Here is a 14110-nt window from a genome sequence, read left to right as displayed (position 1 = left end):
TGCCTTACTTAGCTCGCTTATTGAGCTGTTATATACACTATCTGGAGATTCTTTTCTTCTCTCCCTTCTTACTCCTCCTCCTCGATTCTTCATATGTTGGGTGTTTTGTTCTGTGCTCTTTCTAGGAGTGCTCCCATCTAGAGCAGTCCCTGTAAGATTTTCTGTAGAGGTGGTTTGTGGGAAGCAAATTCCCTCAGCTTTTGTTTCTCTGGGAATTGTTTAATCCCACCATCATATTTAAATGATAGTCGTGCTGGGTACAGTATCCTTGGTTCAAGGCCCTTCTGTTTCATTGCATTAAATATATCATGCCATTCTCTTCTGGCCTGGAGGGTTTCTGTTGAGAAGTCTGATGTTAGCCTGATGGGTTTTCCTTTATAGGTGACCTTTTTCCTTCTAGCTGCCTTTAAAACTCTTTCCTTGTCCTTGATCTTTGCCATTTTAATTATTATGTGCCTTGGTGTTGTCCTCCTTGGATCCTTTCTGTTGGGGGTTCTGTGTATTTCCGTGGTCTGTTCGATTATTTCCTCCCCCAGTTTGGGGAAGTTTGCAGCAATTATTTCTTCTAAGATACTTTCCATCACTTTTCCTCTCTCTTCTTCTTCTGGAACCCCTATAATATGGATATTGTTCCTTTTGGATTGGTCACACAGTTCTCTTAACATTGTTTCATTCCTGGAGATCCTTTTATCTCTCTCTATGTCAGCTTCTACGCGTTCCTGTTCTCTGGTTTCAATTCCATCAATGGCCTCTTGCATCCTATCCATTCTGCTTATAAACCCTTCCAGAGTTTGTTTCATTTCTGCGATCTCCTTTCTGGCATCTGTGATCTCCCTCCGGACTTCATCCCATTTCTCTTGCGTATTTCTCTGCATCTCTGTCAGCATGTTTATGATTCTTATTTTGAATTCTTTTTCAGGAAGACTGGTTAGGTCTGTCTCCTTCTCTGGTGTTGTCTCTGTGATCTTTTTCTGCCTGTAGCTTTGCCTTTTCATGGTGATAGGAATAGGAATAGTTTGCAGAGCTGGGACAAGTGACGGCTGGAAGAACTTCTCTTCTTGTTGGTTTGTGGCCCTCCTCTCCTGGGAGAACAGCGACCTCTAGTGGCTTGTGCTGGGCAGCTGCGCGCAGACAGGGTTTCTGCTTCCTGCCCGGCTGCTATGGAGTTTATCTCCGCTGTTGCTGTGGGCGTGACCTCCCTCGGGCCACTGCTCCAAGGTGGTGGAGTCCCGTTGGAGGGGGAGTGGCCGGGAGGCTATTTATCTCTGTAATGGGCCTCCCTGCTCCCTGCAGCCCAGGGGTTAGGGTGCCCAGAGATCCCTGGATTCCCTACCTCTGGACTAAGTGTCCTGCCCTGCCCCTTTAAGACTTCCAAAAAGCACCCGCCAAAACAAAACAAAGACCACACACACAAAAAAAAATTTAAATAAATAAATAAAAAATGGCTGCTCGTTTTTCTTTATTCTCCGGCGCCAGCCTCAGGCATCTGCTCACCGGTCTTGCTGCCCTGTTTCCCTAGTATTGGGGTCCCTATCCATTTAAGACTTCCAAGAAGTGCTCGCCAGAACAAAACAGAAAAAGAAAAAAAAATTGGCCACTCGCTTTTCTTATGTCCAGGCCTCTGGTGCCCTCTCACTGTTCTTGCTGCCCTTTTTCCCTAGTATCCAGGGACCCGCACACGCACTGTGTCTGCACTCTAGTCCGGATGGCGGGGGCTGGGTTTTCAGCAGTCCTGGGCTCCGTCTCCCTCCCGCTCTGCCTACTCTTCTCCCACTGGGAGCTGGGGGGATGGGCGCTCGGCTCCCGCCGGGCCGGGGCTTGTATCTTACCCCCTTTACGAGGCACTGGGTTCTCGCAGGTGTGGATGTGGTCTGGATGTTGTCCTGTGTCCTCTGGTCTTTATTCTAGGAAGAGTTGTCTTTGTTATATTTTCATAGATATATGTGGTTTTGGGAGGAGATTTCCGCTGCTCTACTCATGCCGCCATCTTGGCTCCACCCTCATTCTCTTACTTCTTTTAGGCTTGTGAACATGAGACATGGCTTTCAAAATTACTTAGGTGCAGGTTATAAGGATCCAACACGACGAAGCTAAGGGACTCGACACAATCATCACTGGAAGTGGAGCCTTACACTCAGGACAGGGGTTTCCCGGTGCCACTCTGCTCCTCCCCCTAAGTCACATCATATGAGGCCAGATGGAAGTGGATGATCTGAGGGACTATACCTCATAACAGCCTCGCTTTCCACCTGGGAAACCTACTCTAGAGGAACCTTTTAAGGTGTGTCTTTATACATTTGCCCAGGAGGTGACTCCACTTATATGATTTCCCTGCTAAGAAAATTCTTTCTTCAATTTTCTGGAAAACACTATTGAGGAGGCTGTCCTTATTGAAAAAGAACGTATTTCCCCATCCATTCTGTGCTTGCTTATGTATATTTCTCCAAACATTTCCATCTTTCTCCCCAGTGCATTTTTTTCTTTAAGATCAGCTTTTCTAAATCCAGTCCCCAGCATTCTGTTTTATGTCACTGTAACCCTGACTGCTATGTAAAAGTGGGTCCTGACATGTAGGAAGCTTGATTATAATTGACAGATAAATCTGTTTTCTGGGAACTGTGCATTCCACAGCAGCCCCAGCATATAGGATTCTGAAATAATCTCTTTGTTTATTTCTTAAACAGAAGGCAGTCAGGTCAACCAGTTTATTCTGCCAGCATTGCAAGAGGACTCCCATGCATTTTCCAGCCTTTTCTGTCTGTTTTTTGAGCTGCTATTGTAAAAGTTTAGTGTGCTTTGGGATGTGTCATCTCTTATTTCTTAAGGGTCAGCTGTGCTGAGAGAGAAGGTCAGCTTCAGTAGTTCTCAGGTTTCATTTCGGGAAATTCCTGGCCCCGCTCAGCTCACTCCATGCATGTCCACTCATCAAGGCCAGCCCTCTGTTGCAGCTGCAGCCGAGTACAGAGCCCATTCATTCCCATCAGTTGGAGATCCCCATAATGTTTTTTCCTATTGCCATTCAACTGGTATTCTTTAAAATAAGATTTATCAAACAAGTCAAGCTTCACAGGGCTTTGGAATACATATCTTGAATGTCTGATGACTTTTAAACCTCAGATGCAACATTAGGGGCAAACTATCAAAGACATCAACTGTCTCACTTCACTCAGCCTCCACCATTCTGAAGGTGGCTTCATGGCGGAGGGAATGAGGCATGGAGAGATCCTTTCACTCTGCTTCTCACCCCACCCACACAGCAGCAGAGAGCTGGACAATCTCAGGATGAAGGGGAACTCAGAGTTGGATCCTTGACCTCAACTCCTGTGTCCTAAGATAAGAATTTCAGTGACTTGCCCAAGGCCATCTGGCTGATCACACCATTATCCATTTTGGACTATTTTGGTGCATTTGACCTTGGAAAATGAGTCTCAAGTTGATAAACATGGAGTTCAGTCTCACACAAAAAAATGTATTCTTGTTATTATTTATCCATTTAGGGATCATGGAACATTTTGCTTAATGACAATAGGTTTAATACAGTCTGTTCTTTCTGACTTGTCAGCAGTTTGTATTTTAATAATAGAGATATATATATTTATACTATATCTATAAGAATATTTATACACATGCATGTCTGTTTTGCTTCTATTAAAGTTCCTTTGCGACAGAAAGCAACTGTGTCTGAATTTGCACAAAATGAAAACATCGAAGTAGTAAAATAAACTGACCCAATATATACTATATGAGGCATTTAAATTCTTGTAATTCACATCTGATAAAAGCGGCAGGAATATGGAATGGTGCACATTAATCTCCTTTACTCATGAAACTGAGCAAAAATGATAATGTTCTAAAATAAAGAGGAAAGTTCTCTAAAAATTTAGGCCTGACCTCTTACTTTTCCTTCCCCCTTTTCCTGAAAAAATGCAGAGCTCTCGTCGATCTCCTGATTTTGAATCCTGTGCTTTAAAAAGGCCTCTGCTGATTTTTCAGAACAGTAGTCACACTGCTTTTGTGTTCATCTTCTTTGGGAGACATTGGCTAGCTGGGCAGATTTGGACTAAAACTCATCTTTTAGCTGACTGGCTGATAATGACTATAAGGAAGGAGACTCTTATTTTGCTGATATTTCCTTCTGTTCCCTACAGTGCATTAATCAATTTACTTATCAATAGTTGATATTGTGTACTCTGGAGTCAGATTGCATGGGTTGGAATCCAGGCTCTACCTCTTGTTAGCTAGGCAATCTTGGGCTACTAATTTTAACTAGCTGAGCATCATCTTTCCAGTTTTAAAAATGTGGATAATAACAACATTTCCCATACAGCATTGTCAGAAAGGTCAAATGAGATAATCCATATAGATATATTCTGTTCCCTGCTGCAAACGCAAAGCTCTATAAAGAGTTGCAGTTATTGTTACTGTTATTATGAAATTAACTATTCTAATCCTTGAGAGAGATGGAGAGGGTCAGATTACCTAGGTTTTCCAAAAGGTGCACCCGAATGGAACTGTGGGCCTCAGGGCCAGCCCACGCACGTGTTCAGAGCTATTCTGTGGCCCTGTCAGTAGTGGTGTTATTATTCTCTCTTGCTTTCCTGGCTTTCAAATAGCTAAGAGAAGGTCCATTGTTAGTCACTGAGAGATATCCATTGGCCAGACCATGGTTTTTCATAGAACAAAAAAATCATTCTTTATTCATGTTCTAACTTTCCCTCCAGGAAGTAAAACATTGCAATAGACAACAATCTTTTGTCTGAGGTGAGTTCAGACTAGAAAAACAGATAAATAGAGCTGTGCCCAGTTTTCTTTCTTTCTTTCTACCATTCTTCTAAATGTAAAACAGGATTGTTGGTATGAAGTCCCTGTTTCCCAGAGTAAATGCTCTTTGTACACATTTAAAATTCACTCACGCCTCTTCTCAGTGAACCATGTGTCATCTCCCAAGATGATCACTCTTCTGATTTTTTTCACTTTGTATTAATTTTCTGGAATTTCATGTTAATTAAATCATAAAGTATATACTCTTTGGTGTCTGGCCCTCTTCTAACTGTTGGAGTTTGGTGGCATGACTTATGCATAGGTACCAAGTTTATAAGTCACTAATGTATCTTTCCTTCTGTCCTCAAATGTCACTGCTAGGTGGAACTACTGCTACCAAAAGGCTGAAATACGTGTAATTGGCTACTCAAAATGCATTTTCCAATAGACAAAATGATATACATTTCAGTTAGCTATAGTTGAAGTCTATCAGTAGATATTATTCAGATAAATTAGGGTTTAATACACTTCTATAAAACAGTCTAGGAATCTGTAGCCTTGGGCACCAGCCTGTGTATTTTTTAAAAGGGGGAATGGGGAAAGTCAGCTGAACTAGTAAGCCTCTTTTATTATTAGGGCACTAATCCCATCATGAGTGCTCCACCTTCAGGACCTTATTATCCCCCAAAGGCCCTACCTACTAATTTCATTCCATTGCTATTAGCGCTTCAACATATGAATTTTGGGGGAGAACAAATACAGTCTATAACAGGTATGTACATCTTCCTCTTTAGTATATAATACCAGAATAATCTTAATAATAAATGGTTAGTTTTCTATTTTATAAACTACCCATTTGATGAACTATAAGCAATATGAAAAATTGTTTCTGAAGAATTTTTAGCAACTTAAACATCCTTTAGTGTAACGCTAAGTGAAAAAGGACAAAAATCTAAATTCCCTATAATTATATCCCTGTTTGTGTGTGTTCATAGAAGAAAAAAATTAAGAGAAAATATATCAAATTCTTATTGTTGATTTTCTCAGGGTGATGGGGAAATGGAAATTAAAATATGTGTCTTTATACTTTTCAGATTCTAAAACTGAACATATCAACTTAAAATTAGAACAATAATACAAGTTTATTATAAACAATAACACATAAATGCATAATGTAAAAAGTGATAGTCCCTCAAACCCTTCACCTTTTCTGTGTCTTTCCTCAATCTTGCTCTCTTGAGATAATCACTATTATAAATTTCGGATTCATTCTTCCACGCCCTTTTCTCTGCCCGTGTGTGTATATTTATCTTTCTGGGAGAAGAAGCCCTTCATGCTTAGATTTATTTGAAAGTGAGCATATATTCTTTTCTTTTGTATTCAGACAATAACGGAAAACTGTCAAATACTTGGCACAATTATTTCACTTGGAACAAAACGAAGAAAAAAAGAAAAAAAAAACCGAGTGGTAGGCCTGCAGGGCAGATAATTCTGTAATAAATTTCATTGATTATGTGCTGTTGGATTCCAGGCTACAATCTGCAAATTAGATGTAGGGCAAAATGGATTTAAACTGCAGGGTGAAGCCTATTATTAGATCATTGAATCGGTTCTTAAAAATTAGTATTATAAAGAAAATAGAAAATATTATAATATATTATATGTATTAGGATAATTAGTGTGTATCAAACATTTGTTCACTTATACTTATGCATGTGTGTATTTCTATTATGTCATGATGTAAAACCTACATCATGTGCTAATGTGCAAATTAAATCTTATTCTCAATATTTGGGTGTGTGTATATGTGCAGCCCATTGGAGTTCAATAGTAACCCGCTGAACAATGCAGAAGAATAAGTAGGTCCCTGGACTATGAATTAGGCGTACAAAGACTGGATTAGAAGATGGGAGAAAATGAAAGCAAGCACATGGTTTGTACGGGAATCACACTTCATTGCCTTTAGCTTAAAGGGTATGGCTCTCAGCCAAGGCTACAGGATAACATAAATTAGGAGACGCTCCATGAGTACAACAGCTCAGGTTTCCTCTGGTTCCTTCAGAGAAGACATGTTCACTTGGCTATTATCTTCAGCCTCATGAAGGAGGTCACCCTGCAAGTTTAAAGGAAGTGACAAATAAGGGTCTTTGTTGAGCTTTTTGGACCCTAGAGTCATGTCACTCTAAAATTACAGATTACTTAAATGGTTGAAAAATTACTTTTAGCAAACCTTGTCATTTAGATTAATATTCAAATTTTGCTTTTAGTTTCTTGCTATATGACCAGTGCATATTGTGTCATTAGCCTCATTATATACTAGCAACTAGGCAACACATAGGCACATTCTCATTACACTACTTTCAATCTGCCATGTCAAAGTCCTCTGAGCATGGTAAGCTCAACCAAGGGCCACATCAGAGGCTAAACCTGACCTTGGAATGAAGTCTCCTACCTATTGTCCTTGTGTTATTTTAGCCACCATATCTCACGCTTTGGAAATGTATTGTTGAGGGTATTGTATTGTCTAGCAGAAGAGGGAGATGGATTCTAGCATCTCCCTCTGGGTAAGGAATGAAGCTTCCTGAGAACAATGAGGAATTATATATGTGGAGGAATAGAGGAATGACAGGATTTATGCTGTATTCAAAATTGGCATAGACCCATATTCCTTTACCTAAATTCATTCACTGAGCCATCTATTCCGTTAGGCTAACTTCTGCAATGGATCTCCAATTCCCTCTCCTTTTCCCTTGCACCTGATTCTCTTTGTTCTACCTTACCTTCTTCATTCAGTCCTGAGCATGCATCAATACAGGCAGTTTAATAAAGCAGGAATCACTGACATTCCATTACACTGTCGACCACTTGTTTTTGCAAACTCAGCTATGTACAAACATGCCTGGAGAGCATCCCTGCTAAGGCAGTCCATCAGGGATTTATTTTCAAAAAGGGCCAAAGCACCTTTGGTGAAAAGATGTTATCCTAACAGAACAGACTGCTGGACAGCAGAACTCTGGCCAAACAGCACGGTTCTGTGCCACAGCTCAGTGGCCATGTCTCCTTCAGCACAATTTTTGTCAGTCTGATCAGCCTTTAGCAGACCACCACTTGTGAATGTGGTCACTAAGCAAGTATTTCTGTAGGGCTCTCATCTATAAAAACAATTTGATTTTAAAATGAATTACAAAATGTATGGGCTCATGTGAGGTATAGGGATTTATTGGTGAAGACTTAGAGAAGAACTTGAGTGATCATATATGTCAGTTCCTGCACATGAAAATTCTGTGTGGTGTCCAGTCATCATTTCTTCCTGTTCAGATCCAGGAACCCTCTTTGTATTCTTTCTTATCAAACGGTCTGTTCCTGGTCAATTTCATATCTCCCACTGTGAGAAGAAGGAAGCAACACTCATTACCCACCATGCTGTGACGCCTCAGGACTCACTTGTTCAGAAACGGTATCAATCTTGCTTCTGCAATTCTCTAATACAACTTTAATTTAATGCTGCTTACATCATTGCTCATGAAACTATGTCACTCTCATGCTGCCTATGAACAGTGGCAGCCAATGGCTCCCTCAAGGAGTGAAGGCTCTGCTTCAACGCTGATGAACAGAGATGCAAATCTCCCCCAAGCAAGGCAACAAATGTGAGCAATGATTCATTTCCTCATCTTGTTAGATTTAGTATTTAGAGTTTTATACTGTACACAAAGAAAACAGATCTTTAAACCATGTCTTCTCTTGATCCCTTGGACCATAATCACTGTACTACACTGTGATCTCTTTGCCTTCCTGCCCCTGCACACTTCCACTAGTGGGAGGGCAGGCAAAGGGCTCTGGGAAGGAGAAGACCAAGGCAGAAACCAATTGTTAAAGTGGCAAATTGGAATAATGATTGATCCAAATACACATGGAGGACTCCCAGGGAACTGTGAATGCTGGAGAACTCACAAATGTGCAAACAAGAAAGTCAGCCTGACACGTGCCAAGTCGGAGATCTCCAACATAAGCTCATTCTCACAGTCAGCCATGTCAAAACTCACCAGCTCCTCTGACTTCTTCCACCTCCCCTGGCCCTCAGCTTAGAGAGTCTAGAACTATAGGGGCAAAATGGGAGAAAAGCTCTAGTTGAGGAGAGAGAAAAAGAAGTCACCAACCGCATTCTCATTTCCTCTTGGTAGGCTGTCCTCCCTGCTGCAAACAGAAGCACTACAATGATAAGAGCTTCACCTTGAAAGCAAGTTTCAGGTTTTCCTATTACAAGGGACAGAGTGTTCTCATTGCTCAATTAAATATGTGTTTTATTGTTTGTGGTAATCAGAGAATTGTTTACAGTGGTGGTAGACAGTTACCAACTGCTTCTGTGCTGGGGATGGTGTGGGGACTACGCTGGGCAGTGTTTGTCCTGCAAGACTGACTTTGGAGCTCCAGCATGACATTACTAAATGTGGAGTTAGGAAGACATATGTGCAATTCTGTCTGGCAAGTCAGTATGAGCAGATTCAGCACACTGACTGTTACCTAAAAATGACCTGAAAAGACCATTTTCACCCAGGGTCAGTGAAAGATCCAGCCCAAGAATAAACTTAAAGACAGTGGAAGAACAAAACCAAATGCCTTCTAATTTCTCTTAACCACAATTGTTCAACATAGTAGTCATACATTTGAAAAAAAGAGCCTTGTTTTGCTGGAGCATCTTAAGCTATTGTGAGCATGGAGATTTCACAGCAGGCAGGTCATGAGGCATAAGGAGCATTTCCCTTCTTGCTGCTAGAGAGCTGACTTATGAACCTCTCCTGACTTGGATGGGGAGGATGTGATGCACTGGCACTGTTCATGGTGTTGGTTTGGCGAGTGACCATCGACTCTGCATCTCTCCAGCAGCCATTATCACAAGTGTTGAAACAGGGTTAAAGGAAAGTGGCAGATACTATGTGGTATCTCTGAGGCTAATATAGAGCATATTTCAAATAACCTCTGGGGGCTTCTAGAATTTGTTAGGACTTTTAAGAAATGCACTACGAGTACTGGGGATTGGCTTAAAGATGGCAGTGTGAGAGATGAGACACACACCTTCTTCCAAAAGCACATATAATATGAAATATAGCAAATACAACTAATCCTGAAAGAGCAACAAGAAAGAAGGCTGCAACGGATTGTCTACATCTGGGGAAATAAGCAGACATCACAGAAAAGGGTAAAGTATCAAACCACGATCCAGTGGGACTCAAACTCAGGCCCCACCCCAGCTCACCAGCAGGAGGAAGGGAAAAAGTATGGAAGCAGAGGAGGCCTAGGACTGCTGAATACCCAGCCCTGGAGATCTACTCTGGGAGCATAAACCTATATTACATGGTGCTCCAGAGATTAACAGGGTTGGAAAGCTAAGACAGGTGAAATACTTGGAGAGACTAACATTCCAGTCACTTGTGGACAACAGGTACCCACAAATGGCCACTCTGGGACAAAAGAAAGGTGGGCACTTTGAAAGACTTTCCAATAGCAAGAGGGCTGCTAAAGGGGCAGGGATTCCACAGAGGTTGCTACTCAGGAGAAAAGACAGGTGGACAAATAGTCCTGGTGCACTCAGCCCTGCAGGTTGGGAACTTTCAGGAGATTCAGGCACTCCATCCCCCTGGTTGGCAACCCAGCTATGAGGACCCTCGACCACAATACACAGCCTGCTTCTTCTTCCTCCCAGCAGACAACAGCTCGCAAACCTGCTGCCCCCACCATTGCACCAGGCCAGCCAGAGGTAGGCCCTGCCTATGGCAGATACAAGTGCATAGCACGAAGGTTCCTTCCTGAGTACTTGGCCCACTGGCTCTGGCATTTGGGGCAGGCACTGTAGACAGGAAATAGGAAAGAGCTCTTTCCTCCTAGCAGGTACCAGCGCTGCTCACCTGTGATTCCGCCATCACTCCAGGTGCTCAGAGAGTAGAGCTTCTGGGAACTAGAGGGAGCTGATTACACCAAGTTATTACTACAAATGTGAAATTTCAAAAGAACCTGGTACAAACCAAAATCCCACAAACACCAGAAAGAGGAACACGTGAAACTGAACTCACCAATCTTCCTGAAAAAGATTTCAAAATGAAAATCATAAACATGCTGATAGAGATACAGAGAAATACTCAAGATCTTAGGGACAACATCAAGAAAGAGACAGAAACTTTGAAAAATACAGTATCCAAAATGAAACATACAATGGAGGAATTCAAAAGCAGATTAGATGAAGGAGAGGAGACAGTAAATGAAATAGAAACCAGAGAAGAGGAATACAAAGAAGCTGAGGCAGAGAGAAAAAAGGGTCTCTAGAATGAAAGAATATTAAGAGAACAGTGTGACCAATCCAGACAGAACAATATTCACATTATAGGGGTACCAGAAGAAGAAGAGAAAGAAAAAGGGATAGAAAGTGTCTTTGAGGAGGTAATTGCTGAAAATTTCCCCAATCTGGGGAAGGAGATCGTCTCTCAGGCCATGGAGGTGCACAGATCCCCCAACACAAGGGACCCAAGGAAGACAATACCAAGACATAATAATTAAAATGGCAAAGATCAAGGATAAGGACAGAGTACTAAAGCAGCCACAGAGAGAAAAAAGATCACCTACAAAGGAAAACCCATCAGGCTATCATCAGATTTCTCACAGAAACCTTACAGGCCAGAAGGGACTGGCATGATGTATTTAATGCAATAAACAGAAAGGCCTCAAACCAAGAATACTCTATCCGGTAAAATTATCATTTAAATTTGAAGGAAGAATTAAACAATTTCCAGATAAGCAAAAGTTGAGGAAATTTACCTCCCACAAAATGTCTCTACAGTGATTTTTGAAGTGCTCCTATAGATAGAAGTGTTCCTAAGGCCAAATAGTTGTCACCAGAAAAATAAAACCACAGTAAAGGAAGTAGACCAATTAATTACTAAGCAGATGCAAAATTAAATCACCTACCCCCAAAGTCAGTCAAGGAATACACAAAAAGCACAGGATATGATACCTAATATATGAAGAATAGAGGAAGAAGGAAAAGGAGGGGAAAAAAAAGACCTTTAGATTATGCTTTTAATAGTGTACTAACTGAGTTAAGTTAGGCTGTTAGATAGTAATGAAGCCACCCTTGAACCTTTGGTAACCACAAATCTAAAACCTGAAATGGCATTAAGTACATACATAACAATAATCACCCTAAATATAAATGGACTGAATGCACCAATCAAAAGACATAGAATTACTGAATGGCTAAGAAAACAAGACCCATCTATATGATGCCTACAAGAGACTCACTTCAAACCCAAAAACATCCACAGATTAATGTGAAGGGATAGAAAAAGATATTTCATGCAACTAATAGGGAGAAAAAGCAAGCATTGCAGTACTTGTATCAGACAAAATAGTAAAACAAAGAAAGTCACAAGAGACAAAGAAGGACATTATATAATGATCAAGGGTCAGTCTAATAAGGGGATGTAACCATTATAAATATCTGTGCACCCAACACAGGAGCACCTACATATGTGAAACAAATACTACCAGAATTAAAGGGGGAAATAGAATGTAATGCATCCATTCTAGGAGACTTCAACACACCACTCCCTCCAAAGGACAGATCAACCAGACAGAAAATAAGTAAGGAGACAGAGGCACTGACAACACACTAGAACAGATGGACCTAACAGACATCTACAGAACACTCACCCAAAAGCAGCAGGATACACATTCTTCTCCAGTGTACATGGAACATTATCAAGAATAGATCATATACCAGGCCACAAAAAGAGCCTCAGTAAATTCAGAAGGATTGAAAGTGTACCAACCAGCTTCTCCGACCACAAAGGTATGAAACTAGAAATAAATTGCACAAAGAAAACAAGAAAGCCCACAAACACAAGGAGACTTAACAACATGCTCCTAAATAATCAATGAATCAATGACCAAAGAAAAACAGAGATCAAGCAATCCATGCAGGCAGATGACAACAATAACTCAGCACCACAAAATCTGTGGGATGCAGCGAAGGTCATGCTAAAAGGGAAGTATACTGCAATACAGGCTTACCTCAGGAAATAAGAACAATCCCATATGAACAGTCTAAAGTCTCAATTAATGAAATTAGAAAAAGAAAAACAAATGAGACCCAAAGTCAGTAGAAAGAGGGATATAATAAAGATCAGAACAGATATAAATAAAATTGAGAAGAATAAAAAAATAAAAAGAATCAATGAAAGCAGGAGCTGGTTATTTGAGAAAATTAACAAAATAGATAAACCCCCTAGCCAGACTTATCAAGAAAAAAAGAGAGTCTGCACATAAAAACAATAAAAAATCAGAAAAGAAAAATCACTATGGACACCACCGAAATACAAAGAATTATTAGAGAACACTGTGAAAAATTATATACTAACAAACTGAATAACCTAGAAGAAATTGACAACTTTCTAGAAAAATACAACCTTCCAAGGCAGACCCAGGAAGAAACAGAAAATCTGAGCAGACCAATTACCAGCAACGAAATTGAATTGGTAATCAAAAAACTACCTAAGAACAAAATGCCTGGACCAGATGGCTTTGCCACTGAATCTTACCAAATATTTAGTGGAGACCTAATACCCACCCTCCTTAAAGTCTTCCAAAAAGTAGAAGAGGAGGGAGTACTTCTAAATGCATTCTGTGGGGCCAGCATCACTCTAATACCAAAACCAGGCAATGACACCAGAAAAAAAGAAAATTACAGACCAATATCCCTGATGAACATAGATGGAAAAATACTCAACAAAATATTAGCAAACCAAATTAAAAAATACATCAAAAATATCATCCATCATGATCAAGGTGGATTTATTCCAGGGATGCAATGATGGTACAGTATTTGAAAATCCATGAACATCATTACCACACTAACAAAAAGGACAAAAATTGCATGATCATCCTGATAGATGCTGAAAAAGCATTCAACAAAATTCAACATCCATTCATGATAAGAATTCTCAACAAAATAGGTATAGAGGGAAAGTACCACAACATAATAAAAGCCATATATGACAAACCCACAGCCAACATCGTACTTAACAGCGAGAACATGAAAGCTTTTCCTTTAAGATTAGGAACAAGACAAGGATGCCCAGTCTCCCACTTTTATTCAACATAGTACTGGAGGTCCTAGCCACAGCAATCAGACAACACAAAGAAACAAAAGCATCCAGATTGATAAGGAAAAAGCTAAACTGTCACTGTTTGCAAATGACATGATATTATATAAAAAACCCTAAAGAATCCACCACAAAACTACTAGAACCAATATCTGAATTCAGAAAATTTGCAGGAAACAAAATTAATACAGAGAAAT

Source organism: Manis pentadactyla, chromosome 10 (assembly GCF_030020395.1).
Source record: "Manis pentadactyla isolate mManPen7 chromosome 10, mManPen7.hap1, whole genome shotgun sequence".
Classification (NCBI taxonomy): domain Eukaryota; kingdom Metazoa; phylum Chordata; class Mammalia; order Pholidota; family Manidae; genus Manis; species Manis pentadactyla.
This window is presented reverse-complemented; position numbering follows the sequence as displayed.